The following is a 14,240-nucleotide window of genomic DNA, read 5'->3' on the forward strand; positions in this document are numbered from 1 at the left end:
TGGGGTGATGGATGCAGCAAACCACCATAGCATGTGTGTACCTATGTAACCTGCACATTCTGCACGTGTACTCCAGAACTTAAGTATAATAATAATTTAAAAAGTAAGTGTATTTCAAGCGTTCAAAGATTTAAATGAAGGAATAGGAGCCAGAGTAGGAACATGACACTGTGACAAGATTTGAAAGAGAACTGAAGAAAAATTCTGCAAAGTAAATTAGATCAAAAGTTGGAAAACTTGAGAGCATTTATGGGGCTTGGGACAAAGTAAGCCAGCTGTAAGATATGCCTAAGGGACATTCCTGGATGACAGAACAGAGAGAATGGAGGAGAGAGGCAATGGGGGGAATATTCCATATCGAGGAAAGATGCAGATTCTCAGATTGAAAGAACACACTGTACTAAAATATTAAAGTAACCCCAGATGCATTAAACTGTAATCAAAGACAAAGAGAACATCCTCCGCTCTGCCTGAGAAAGAAGACTGATGACTTAGAAAGGTGCCTGCCCCCAGCAGTAAGACGGAATGAAAATAGCCTTTAAGAGGTCGAGGAAAAACACACATTATTATTTTAATTCAAGAGTTAAGGCAAAATTGGACACTTTCATATTTACAAAGAGAAAGAAAATGTGCTTCATCCAGGTCTCCTCTGAAGGAACTAACAAAGTTTGTATGTTTGTAGAAGGGATATTGCACAATTTTTAAAATTAAATCGAAGCATTACATATTAATACTTGTGAGATGAGATGAACCATTTACTTAGGGAGAAATTTGTAGCCTTTCATGCATGAATTAAAAAAAAAAAAAAAAAAAAAAAAAAAAAAAAAAAAAAAAAAAAAAAAAAAAAAAAAAAAAAAAAAAAAAAAAAAAAAAAAAAACCACCCTAAAACAAAACGGAGTAAACCCAAGCAGAAGGGAAAATACAATAAGGATACAATCAGAGATGAACGAACTATGCCAGTAAAATGATTATTAAGTAGACTATCTGGGTATCTACGCATTTATGTGTCTATGTATCTCTCACCTTTAGAAATCAATAAAAAAGCAAAAAATAGAGTAAAGGTAATGAGCAAGCCTTTCATACGAACAGAAACTTTAATGGTTAATGAACATGAAAAGATGATCATCCTCACTGCTCATTAAAAAAATGTCAAGTAAGAAAAATTGAGATATTCTTTTACACCCATCAAATTATCAGACATTAAAAATGAAAATGTGTCAGTACAAATAAGGACATGGGAAAGCAGGAACTCAGATCTGCTGCTGGCAGGTGCTTGATCAGTGTAGTGACTTAAGAGAGCAGTTGGGCAGCTGTCTGGTAGAGCTGAGGATGTACACACCCACATTTCCACTTCAGCTGAGTGCCTCTGATGTTCACTGCAAAATAGATTTTGCTATGGCAAGAAATTGGAACTTGGATGTCCGTCAATAGAGTTAAGCATAAATTATTAACTAGAATCTCCTGAATATTATACAGTATTTAAGATGAATGGCCTATATCAGTGTGTACCAATATGGGTTGATATTAAAAACAGTGTTGATATGCTCAGTGAAATAAGCCAGACACAAAAGGACAGAAATTGTGATTATTACATTTAGGTGAGGTACCTAGAATAGTTAAATTCATAGAGACAGAAAGTGGAATGGTGATTGCCAGGGGCTCGGGAGAGGGGAGAAGTAGGGAGGTATTGTTTGATGGGTACAGAGTTTCTATTCAGAATGATGAAAAAGTTCTGGAAATAGATGTGATTGTTACAGAACATTGTGCACATACTTAATGTTACTAAATTGGATGCATAAAAATAGTTAAAATATACATCTTACGTATGTTTACAATAAAAATGTTAAAAATCCATAATGTTGAGTAGAGAAAGAAATTTGTAGGAAGACAGGTATATATATTTCAAGATATCTAAGATTGTTTATGATATATGCATGTGTATTGAAAGTATAACTCATGAATGGCCAGGATGTACCCAGTTGCAACACAGTGGTTTTACTGGTGAGGGGAAGAGTAAAATGAGAAGCCTCAACTCTATGTGATAGTTCTTAAAAAGTCAAAGTTCTGAAGGAAACATAACAAAATAGCAATATGTAATTCTTAGTGGTGGTATGTGCACCTTTGAAATGTTCGCATTAAAAAAATCACCAGGACCATGGTTTGGGGAAATTTTCTCATCATTTAATCAATGATTTCCAACATTTACAAGATAGCCTGGTGATGGGTTGGAGGTGGAGAGGGGGGTACTGTACATCTCTCAAACGTCTGTTGACATCCTTTCTTACTCCAGGGAAGTTAATCACCAGACATTTCCATGTACTGTGGTGGACCAGGTGTGAAAGGAGTGATCCTTGTATTTCGTCAAGTGAAGGTGAGCCAGTTTTTCCTGGAAGACCTTCCACTCTCGGTCCTCCGCGAAGGGAAATCATCTGGTGCCTTCTGGCTGGTTGAATTGTACATGGATTCTAGCTAACTGTAAATAACCATGAACAAAGAATATCTCAGTAGCCAATATTTTTCTCTGCTGGTATCAAATGAAATTCATTTGGTATCAGCTGGAGTTTTTATAGTGCTAATGGAAGTTATTTTCAGTTATCACGTCGGTCCGTAAGTATACAAAGGCAGCAATTTCACTGGAAATCTGGAGATCAGTTAGTATGTAGGGGGTATGCTTTAGACTGTTTCTGCAGTGTAAGCTTTTATCTTAAGAAATGTGGGGAATCATAAATAAGAAGGGAATGATGAAACAGAACATCCAGCAAGGCTGAAGGGCGGGCTTAGAAACGTTTCATAGCATGCACATCTGAACTCCAAGATGTGGTGAAGTCCAGGAAGCCGTGGGCGCAATAGGGAGCTTCCGCATCTGAGAGCTCATTCCCCTGAATGTCAGTTAGCACCCCTCCCCATTCTAACGATGGCTCTTTAAATACTGACAGTTTTTGCTTCTGTGCAGCCTCTATTTGATCTCATTGCATGGGGTAGAGGAATGGAGCCGGAGCCATCAATTCTTGTTTTTTAATAAACTTGTGTAATTTGACCGTACCCCCACCAGGTACAAGAATGACAATGGAGCCCTGTAAATAAAAATCTGCTCCCTGCAGGATTTTAATTATTTATATTCTTTCAGCAAACGGAACCCCTATCTGTTGTTGATGATAGCATGTGCTTAGATTTAAGGATCAAAATGCAGTGCCAAGGTTGCTTAGCCCAGGGAGGGACAGTTTAATTTTCCCCCTATGAACGTGGAAATGCTGAATGCCTGAGATGGTTGTGCCAAATATCACAGCTGATAGCATTGCAGAAAGCTTGTTTTGTAGTAAAGACTCAGAGTTTAAAGGATCTTTTTCTCCCCATGAAGGCCAAAGGTAGGGTCCTCTGACTCCCTTACTATGGTACATGTCCAACCCTTGACAGAATACTGCTTTTAGAAGGAATAAGCAAGAACTGTAATGCTTAAAATGGTTAACGTGATACATTTTTATGTTATGTATGTTTCATCACAATGTGTTTACCATGTTATAAATGGATAAAAAAGACCAGTAAGCAAGTCAACAAGGTTAGTTCACACACGTTAGTTAGGCACGGAACACCATGCCAGGTACTGGGCAGGGGGATGGTAAAGATTGCTGGGAATAGCAATGCTGTCTTCATTCCTTAAAAAAATTCAACTAACACATAATAATTGTATATATTTATGAGTACATAGTGATGTTGTGATACACATAATGTATAATAATTAGATCAAGGTAATTAGCTACTCATCTCAAACATTTATCATTTCTTTGTGTTGGAAACATTCAATATTCCCCTTCTAGCTATTTGAGACTATAATTAATATATTATTGTTAACTGCAGGCATCCTACCTCTGTGCTACAGAACGCTAGAACTTATTCTCTCTATTTAGCTGTAATTCTATATTCTTTAAAACTCTCTCCTGATTTTCCCCTTTTCTCTACCCTTCTCAGGTGCTATTCTCTGTTCTACTTTTTACTTCTACGAGTCATTCCTTTTTATAGCTGCTTTCTCTTATGATCCTTTCCTAGCTCTGAGTAAAGTGCCTGGCTAACAGTGGATGGACAGGTGTTTATTGAATAAAATAAAAGATATGCTCCCTGCTTTTGAAGAGCAGAGCAGAAAGAGCACTGTTTTCCAAAAAAAAATCTAAGGGGGATTATTTATTCGCATGTATGCATCCTTTGTTTGCATCTGAGCCAGGTCGTGGATGTGTAGTGAGTGCTGTTGGGGATCCACTCAGATCTGGTCGTTGAACCAGTGCACCTGCCCCAGCTTCTGGGAGCCTTGGTACCCACAGCTCACAGCTGCCTTTGGCCAGCCAAGAGCCACTCTTTATCAGCTTCAGATGGCTGCATCTTTGCTTTCTTTATTCTTCAGTCCTATCCTACTATTCTGTTCCTCCTGTGATCTGTCACCCAGTAAATCCCTGTAGTGAGTCCTTGTCTTAGACTTTGCTTTTACGAGAGCTGACCAAAGATAGCATGTAAAAGGCATTCTCTACATACTCAGTCAATGAATGAGCACTCCTTTGGTCATCTTTGATGGAAATCAATCTGTCTAGGAGCCACACGTTGGTACAAAATCCAAGGGTTGTAAGAGTGGGATGATGAAGCACACAATCTGAGGACTTCGTAGGGGTTGGAGGAATGTGGGCAGGGGAGAAGACGTCAAAGCATTTTTTTTTTCGTGGTTTCACTCCTGAACTTGAAGAGACAGCACAAATCCACATCACTTCCAGCCTCTCTAAATAATGTTATTTCTTCTACTTCCCTTATCACACAATAAGATAAGGTTTTTGGAAACAAATGGTTTTCAGACAATTTTGTGATTCAGGAGATACAGGAATACTTATCCCTGGAATCATTGCATGTCTTACACTGTATGCTATTTTGTAATTGGTACTTTATGCCAACAATTTGGAAGGGTCATGTATCTCCAAATCACCAGCATGAATGCCAGATGTATAGTATGATGTTAATTTTTTTCGATTGTTAAAAACCATTTATCGCTTGTAATTTAGTTCTTACGTCATTGAAAGCACTCAATTTATTGTGTGACATGATGCAACTGGTCTCACAGGCTCAGAGCTGTGTTCTCCTTTGCATCTTGTTTGCAATTCCCCTGAGTCTCTTCAAAGCAGGATCGATACTTCTGCCTTTCAGCTCTTACATTGCAGATAGGTCTCACGAAGGAAGGTGCCACTCTGGGCTGGATGTGTCTTTTGTTGAGGGTCGTCCTTTAATGGAGCTCTTTCTGACACTTTGCTAGAGGGCTCAGAGTTTCAACTTCATCTAGTGTTTCAGAGCTTCAATCTTTGTAAACTGATACTCATCAACATTAGCAAATATCACTGAAAACACCATTGCACACTTGGCTTTCCACATTTTTTTTTAATTTTTTTGAGACCAGGTCTCTCTCTGTTGCCCAGGCTGGAGTGCAATGGTGTAATCATATCACTGCAGCCTTAACCTCCTGGGGTCACACAATTTTACAATCCTCCTGCCTCAGCCTTCCCGGTAGCTGAAACTACAGGCATATGATACCATGCTTGGCTAATGTTTTTTTAGAATTTTTTTTTTCTGTAGGTACCCAGTTTCACTCTAGTCTCAAACTCCTGGGCTCAAGCAACCCTCCTGCCTTGGCCTCCTAAAGTATTAATATTTTGAATAAAGAGCAAACCAAAGGCTTTTGTGAAAACAGAACTTGTGTCTCCTCTTCATTCTGGTGTGGAGAGGATGCAAATATCAACAGGGCTGCTGTCTTTGCCTCAATCTGTCCAACAGCTGCCATTTCTGATTGTTTAAGTCATCCTGGTTATATTGGCTTTTTATTTTTTGTGGGGACCTAGGGTTAGGGTTACCATATAATCACACCCAGATGCCGCACTTAAAATTCAAGCACTCAGTTTTTAACTATGATGAGATTAGAAACTGTAGATAATGAATAGAATTTTGAGAAAAATGTTAAAAAATACTCTGAGGAGGTCATTGTCTGGTTTGTGGTTGTTTAGCCTAAATGTTGGAGCTGGCAAATCCCTTGTATGTTTTCTTTGTCTTATTTCTTTTGTTTTCTTTTGTTTTGTTTTTTTGTTTTTTTAAGACAGAGTCTCACTCCATCACCCAGGCTGGAGTACAGTGGTGTGATCTTGGCTCACTACAACCTCCGCCTCCTGGGTTCAAGCGATTCTTATGCCTCAGTCTCTGGAATAGCTGGGGTTATAGGCACCCGCCACCACGCCCAGTTAATTTTTGTATTTTAGTAGAGACAGGGGTTCTGCATGTTGGCCAGGCTGGTTTCGAACTCCTGACCTCAAGTGGTCTGCCCACCTTGGCCTCCCAAGGTGCTAGGATTGCAGGTGTGAGCTGCCTTACCTGGCCATTGTGTTATTTTTTTACACATCACATTTTACCCTACCCCAACTCCTCATTCCCAACATTTTTTCCAATTGTAAATTTCTTGCTTTATGTTTCCTTTAAAATAATTTATTTTATTTTACATATATATAAATTTTACATATCCATATTTTACATATATATTTATTTTACATATATAATAGAATAATTATATATATATTAACATATATATCTCCATCCCCTCAAAGATTTGTCTTTTTTGTTATAGTTCAATTATGGTCTTTTAGTTACTTCAAAATTTACAATTAAATTACCATATTATTGACCATAGTCACCCTGTTGTGCTACGTATTTATTTGTTTTAACTCAAACAATGCATAAATATATGTTTGTGGCAAAGGCAATAATACAAAGCCCCTCCTCCCAATTCTGCCTTCTGCCACAGTGGTCTTGTTTTTGCATGACTCCTTCTAGGCTCTTCTTTGGATTTATAATATGTATGTAGCTCTGGGAAACAGTGGAAACTGCACCCCAGGGCGATGGAGGCCATGTGAAAATGAGGAGGAACTTCACCTTGGGGGAAGCTCAAGGTGGCTTATAGCAATGGTCTTCACTGGAATGTGCTTTGTAGAGGGCATAAGAACATGGAGAATCTTAAAGAAATCAGCATCTAGATCCTTGCATTCTCTAGGTCCTCTTTCCTAAAGCTTACTCCTGGAGCACTTGCCTGAATTCACAATAGTCCTTCTTCCAGTTGGCAAATACAAAGGAGATCCTTAACCCATCTCAAATCTCAGGCACACATTGGAAGTGTGAAAATCTCTTGGGCCTCTGATAAAGGCAAGCCTCCTTTAAACGTTACTAAAGACACATTGGACACGTAGAGATTTCGTGTATTTCTCTGTCTTAATCCCTGTGCAATTAAGGGTGAAATTTGGTGTTCCAGCCCTGGGTTAGGATGTTCTGGTTCAGATATAGGAATAGTGGGAGTTGAGACATTTTTAAAAAATGACTTTATCTCTTCCCTCCCCCTCCTTTTGCCAAAAAAAAAATATATATATATATAAAATTCTGTGAGAGCAAAGCAAAGTGCACTTTTAAGAAATACAGAGTGCTAAAAATGACCTTTTCATGTATTTAACTGTAAGCAATTCTTTTCAGCTATTCTTAGGACTCATTTTTAGTCTGTTTTATTAGCTGGAAAGAAAAGACTATTGAAGAACCTAACAGTAGGTTAGTGTTGCAGAATCTTTTAAATGTCACTGGAAGGCTTCTAAAACTACAAAAAATTTTAGGCTACATTATATATATAAAACCCTTGGCTAAATCTTTATGTTATTTTTCTCAGATTTAGGATATGTTATCCAGTTAGCTAGTTAAAAATTATTTTGTCACATCATATATAAAGTATTTAAGTATAATTAGTCTTAATCATACTTCATGTTATAAAATGTTTAATATTTTCAACTTCTTATAAACATAAAATGTATATGCTAGCTTCTGATGGATTTGGTTTTTTAGCAGTTTTGCTTTAAGAGATGACTAATTTCCAACAATTAAATTTCTTTTAATATTTATTTACATTTTTAATATATTTATATTTTTAATGTTTTTACTAATAATAATTTTAATGGTTACACAATACGGAAAGAAGTTTTAATGCTTGAAGCATGGAAAATAAAAAAAATTTTTGATTTTGGTAAACATATTTTAATTAAATAAACAGTGGTGGAGGGATCAGTAGAAGACTTCCAAGCATTAAAATATATTAAGATATGAGTCTGAAGGAAGAATAATTAAAATACAAATAAAAGAAAGGAAAGGAAATGTAAACATTTATAAAGTCAAGAAAGCTTGTTTGTGTACTGTTAAATTGATAATAGTATTACCAAGAACTGTTAAGAGACTGAGATTTTACTCTCATTGTTACCTAGTAAGTTAGCCTGTAGCAGGTTCATGGATGCTGGTAGAAGACATGTGACTCCTGGGTCAGAGACATAAGACTTCGTTATTCAGGGTGCAGAAGACAGCATGAGCTTCATGTTTGGACTGGTGTCCCCCATGCCTGGCAAGGTCCATGGTGTCATGGCTTTGTGTCTACTTGCCGAGGCTGAACTGTTCCCAGAATTCCCTTTATTGTATATTTCTGGTTGATGTGGAAGATGTGCAGGGCTGACGGAAAGTAGCAGCGATTTGTAGATGACCCTCATTGTTCCTGATCTACCGATTCAGCTTGTTGATGTGAGGTAGTAACGGCCTGTAGGTATTGTATGTCATCTCCCCCTAGGTCCTCTTTGAGCTTCTCTGACTCTGGGGCCAGATGTGTGTGTTCACTTCTATGATGAAGGACTCTGGCTTCTGCAGGATACTGTCATCACCAGAGGCTGAGGCAACAAGAAAAGCAACTGTTTTCCAGCAGACAGCTTTCAAACCATTATGAAATTTAGATTCCATTGCATATATTTAAAGGATGTTGTAACTTTCATTTTTAAATTTCAACATTTACAATATGCTGAAAATCACATTCTTTACAAGTATTTAAGCTTGTAAAGAAAATGTTTAAATGTCAATTTTAAAGTGTTCACAGGGATATGTAATTTTTCAAAATAATTTAAAGGAGTATGTGAGCAATGAAGTTTGAAGACTTTTGGTTTATAGGATGGTCAAATATAAGCATGTGGACCTTTGTTTTTCTCTGATGCCTTTTGTGACATCTAGCATTATTGTAGGGCTGGGGGCTGCTATAATTCCAACCCTTTTCTAGAAACAGTTCTGTGAGAGTGACTGTGATGGTTAATTTTATGTGTCAGTTTGACGGGGGTCATGGAACGTGGGTGGGTATCACCTCATCTGTTGAGGGCCTCAATAGAACAAAAAGGGGAGGAAGTTGAAATCATTCTCAGCCTGACTACTTGAGCTGCAACGTCAGTCTCCTGTCCCTGGTGTTCCTGGTTTTCAGGCTGTCCAACTTGGGCTAGAATCTATACCATCAGCTCTCTGGCTCTCAGGACTTCAAGCTATACCACCTGCTTTCCTGGCTCCCCAGCTTGTATATGGTAAATCGTGGAACTTTTCAGCCTTCACAATTGCATGAGTCAATACCTTATAATAATTTGTCTCTCTCCCTCCCTCCTTCCCTCCCTTTCTGTCTATCATCTATCGATCTATCTATCTATCTATCTATCTATCTATCTATCTATCTATCTAGGCTTCGTATTTATGCTGGCTCCCCCCTATATATCTCCATTCTATTGGTTATTGGTTCTGTTTCTCTGGAGAAACATGACTAATACAATTGCAATGGATTGAATATTTATGTGTACCCAAAATTTATATGTCAAAATCCTAACCTTCAAAGTGATGGTATTAGGAGGTGGGGCTTTTGGGAGGTCATTAGTTTATGAGGATGGATTCCTTATAAATAGGATTAGTGCCCTTATAAAAAAAGACCATGGAGAAATCCCTCATCCCTTCTGCCATGTGAAGATCTGGGAGAAGACAGCTGAATATAAATAAGGAAGAAGGCCTTCACCAGACAGGGAATCTGTTGGTGCGTTCATCTTGGATCTCTCAGCCTCTAGGACTGTGAGGAATAAATTCTGTTGCTCATCAGCCAGCCAGTCAGCCTGAACAAATGAAGATAACAGTGATGCCTAGAATATGACTTTGGGAAGAAAACAGTTCAATGGAAAATGTACTCATTTGGGTACGAAAAAATACTGTTTGTTGTTGATCTTGAAGTTGGAAAAAGAATTCCTGCAAAGGCTGTGACCAGAAGTGGTGTTGCAGAAATAGTGCTGTGTAACAGTTCTGAGGAGGACAGGTGTCTCAGTCTGTTTGCGTATCTGTAACAAAGTACCTTAGACTGGGTAATTTATAAACCATAGAAATTTATTGCTCGTAGATCTGAAGGCTGGGAAGTCCAAGATTAAGGCACAAGCTGATTTAGCGCCTGGTGAGGGTCATCTGCTTCCGAGATAGTACCTGCTTGCTGGCTTCTCACCTAGTGGAAGCGAACAAGCTCTCTGAGGCCTCTTTTATAAGGGCACTGATATCACTCATAAGGTCTCTGTCCTCATGGCATGATCACCTCCTAAAAGCCCCACATCCTAATATGATTGCATTGGGGATTATGTTTCAACATACAAATTTTGGGGGGACAGGTGTCCAGATCGTAGCAGCAAGTGAGCTGGCAGTGAGTATGCTCCAGGCTAGGCCATGCTCCAGGCAAAGGACCTGGGGTAGGGGGATGCTTGGTCAACTGGGCCAATGAGAGTTTCTCTCCAGGGAATTTGTAACAGGAGATATGAAGTCAGAAGAAGTGGCTTGGGTTGTACTTTCTTGGTGACCACAGGCAAGTGATTTAACTTTTCTAAATTTTACATCTCTAAAATTAACAGGGCCACGTGAGAACTAAACCCAGAAACGTTTGTTAAAGTGCGCTGTAGAATGAAAAGGGCTAGAGAAACTAAACTGTGATTCATACCACGTTCTGCCCACAGCCTCTGTTGATCTGCATCCTGGTTGTGTTGGGATATAGGCTTGCACATCCAGCCTCTCTTTGTACCTGCTTTACAATGCTTTATTAACAAAATCTTGGAAGGTAAGAGGTGCCGATGGAGTGATCAGTGTGGAGCTGGTGGAGCGATCAGTGTGTTGATCTGTACGTAGTAATCAAAAACAATTTGTGTTTGGATTCATGTTTCCAGGTCACAGTCTTAGTCTGCATTAGTGTCTGTAAATAGATACTCCTGTTAAAGATTTTATTGTCTTTGTTCACTTTGCCAATTTACAAGAGAGCTTCCCTCAGACTTGGTGTGAGAGCCTGAAAAGGTATTTAGACACCTAGGTACATGTGTCTGTATAGCATCATGTACCTATGTTGCTGTTGGGTGGCTGCGCCTTCTGGCCCTTGTTGTAAGGGAGTTGGGACAGCAAACACAGGTTCACTGCTGCCTCCAATACCACATCCTGGCTCGCGTGGCTCAGACCTAGAGACCTCACAGGCAGGTACTGCTAGTGATCTTAGCACTGGAGAATAAACTGTGCAAGAGAACATTTGCCTCTCACCTGTTCTTTGAGAATAAAGGAAAAAAAAAAGAATTCTAAGGCTGAATTCTAAGCAAGAAGCTTCAATTTCATAAAACATCAAAACATTGGTTCACACAGCTTGTAGTATGTGGGTACAGGTTGAAATTCTGGGAAGAGAATCTTCCAAATTATGCAGACATCTGTATTCGTTTCTGAGAGCTGTCATAACAGAGTACAGCAAATTGGGTACACCAAAACAACAGAAACTTGTTCTCTTACAGTTTTGAAGGCTAGACATCTGAAGTCAAGGTATTGACAGGTCTGCCACACTCCCTTGAAAGCTCTAGGAAGGGCTCCTTCCTTGCCTCTTATCCTGTCTTCTGATGTTGCTGATGTTGACTTAAAATCATGAGATCCATAAATTTGGTGTTTTTTAATAAAGGGTTGCAACCTGCAGGCTGGCCATCCTGCAGGCTGAGAGGCATAGCCCCTGGCAGAGACTGAAAGCAGGTGCTTTGAAGGAGGAAGGACAAGACAGGAATTGATGCTGAATGAGTTGGCTAAGTATACCTATTCAGTATGTTATAGGAGGAACTATGAATATTCACAAAGAGGTGGCATAAATGCCTAGTAAGCAAACATGTATGTTGCATACATCCCATGTTCACTTGGGGGTGGAGACAACATTTAAATGCATTAAAAGCAGGCTCTATACGTCAGAAGGACACAGGGCATCCGTGTGCAGCTTGTGTAGGCTGGCAAGAGCCAGTCTGTGGTCTGTGGTCAAATATCAGAGAGTAATGTGTTATGGTCCTGGTCACCTGCTATGCTGAAACCACAAGAAAGTAGGTAGTCTGGGTATGGTGTCTAGTAATTGGTTAACATCAGTGGTGGAGCAAACCTTTTGAAAGGGAAAGAGGTCTAATGGCAATTTGTGGGGGAGAGGGTAAAAAAAGGCACATCTGACCTCCCATCTTGTCATGGTAAGGAACTCAGTTTTTAAGGTTTCTCTGGGGTTCCCTTGGCCAAGAGTGGTCTGTTTAGTTGCTTGTAAGGGGTTAGAACATTTTTGTTTGTTTTGAGACAGGATCTCTCTCTGTCACATAGGCTGGAGTGCCATGTCTGATCATGGCTCACTGTAGCCTCCAACTCCCAGGCTGAAGTGGTCCTCCCACCTCAGCCTCCCCAGTTGCTGGAACTGCAGGCGTGCACCACCACACCTGGCTACTTACAACATTTTTTTTTTCTTTATTGAGATGAAGTCTTGCTATGTGGCCCAGGTACAGAACTTTATTCTTTTTTCACATTGGTGATCCTTGAGGTACCTTGTCCTGTAGGGTCATCATTCCAGTCTCTGCTTCTAGCCTCCTGTAGTATTCTCCCTGTGTGTTTCTGGGTCCAAATTTCCTCTTCTTATCAGGAGACTGGTTACATTGGATTAAGTATCCACTTACTCCAGTATGGCTTCCATGTAATCTAATTACATTTTTAATGACTGTGATACTGTGATTTATAATAAGAAGTACACAGAAGCTCCCTGACTTACCGTGGGATTACATTAATTGACAAACCCATTGTAAGTTGAAAATATTAAAATCAAAGATGCATTAAATATACCACATGTATTGAACACCACAACTTAGCCAAGCCTACCTTAAATGTGCTTGGAACGCTTACATTAGCCTATGGTTGGGCAAAATCATCTAACACAAAGCCTATTTTAAAATAAGGTGTTGAATTTCTGTTCAACTAAAGGAAGAAATTGAGGCATAAAATATAATTTGAAAGCGTTTACTTGAGCCAAGGTGAGAACAACTGCGGGAGAAATACTTCTAAGCTGTCTTGAGAAGCGCACCTTGCAGCCTTTGCTACGAGGAGGTTTTTAAGCGCAAAGGTGGACAAGGAGTGGGCTGATACAATTCGTATTGATTTACAGAAATAATATTGATTAGCAATTGGCTATGCATCGTTGAACTGTAGGTTATGCGCTATGGTGTCCAGTGTGTGGCATTGTTAGGTAATTTATAGTTACTTGGCATCAGTCAGTCTGGACTCAGTGTGGCAAGCACCTTGAAGAGATCAAGTCAGGATGGGGTGGGGCGTGACTGCTGTTCTATTCCAATGCTTCTCTGGGCCTGATCATTGAAAGGAGGCTTGCGTTCTTATATAACATGTGTCTTTTCTTGCTCATATCTCATGTCATTTATTGACTATTGTACTGAAAGTGAAAAACAGAATGATTGCGTGGGTACTCAGAGCGCAGTTTCCACTACATCGTGTCATTTCGCACTGTCAAAATGTCAAAAAATTGTTAAGTCAACCCATTGTGAGGTGGCACTGTGTACAGATTTGGTCTTGTTCCCATTTCCTGGCACGCAGCACCTAAAATTTTTGGGATTTCCAAAGTGATATGTGCCTGTGTATGCTAGGCATATGACTGATGGCCGGGGGCTCCTCAGGTTTGGGGCTGGTTGCCAGGGGAACCAGCTGTGTGGCTAGAGGGTTGGAACTCTCAGTCCCACCTGATCGCGGGGCAGTGGTGAGGGGCTGAAGGTTGAGTTGATCAGCAATGGCCAGTACTTAATCAGTCACATCTGTGTAACAACCCGCAAGGACCTCATTCAGAGTGCTTTCAGTTGTTGAATTTGAGGAGCTGCTGGTAGGTGCTGGAAGCTCCACACCCTCCCTCATTCCTTGCCTATACCCCTCTTCCATCTGGCTGTTCATTTGTATCGTTGGTGATATTCTTAATAATAAAAGGGTAAATGTAAGTAAAGCATTTCCCCGCGTTCTATGAGTTGTCCTTGCAAATAGTCAAACCCAAAGAGCAAGCCTTGGG

The sequence above is a fragment of the Cebus imitator genome, unplaced genomic scaffold (genome assembly GCF_001604975.1).
Source record: "Cebus imitator isolate Cc_AM_T3 unplaced genomic scaffold, Cebus_imitator-1.0 Scaffold312, whole genome shotgun sequence".
NCBI classification, from domain to species: domain Eukaryota; kingdom Metazoa; phylum Chordata; class Mammalia; order Primates; family Cebidae; genus Cebus; species Cebus imitator.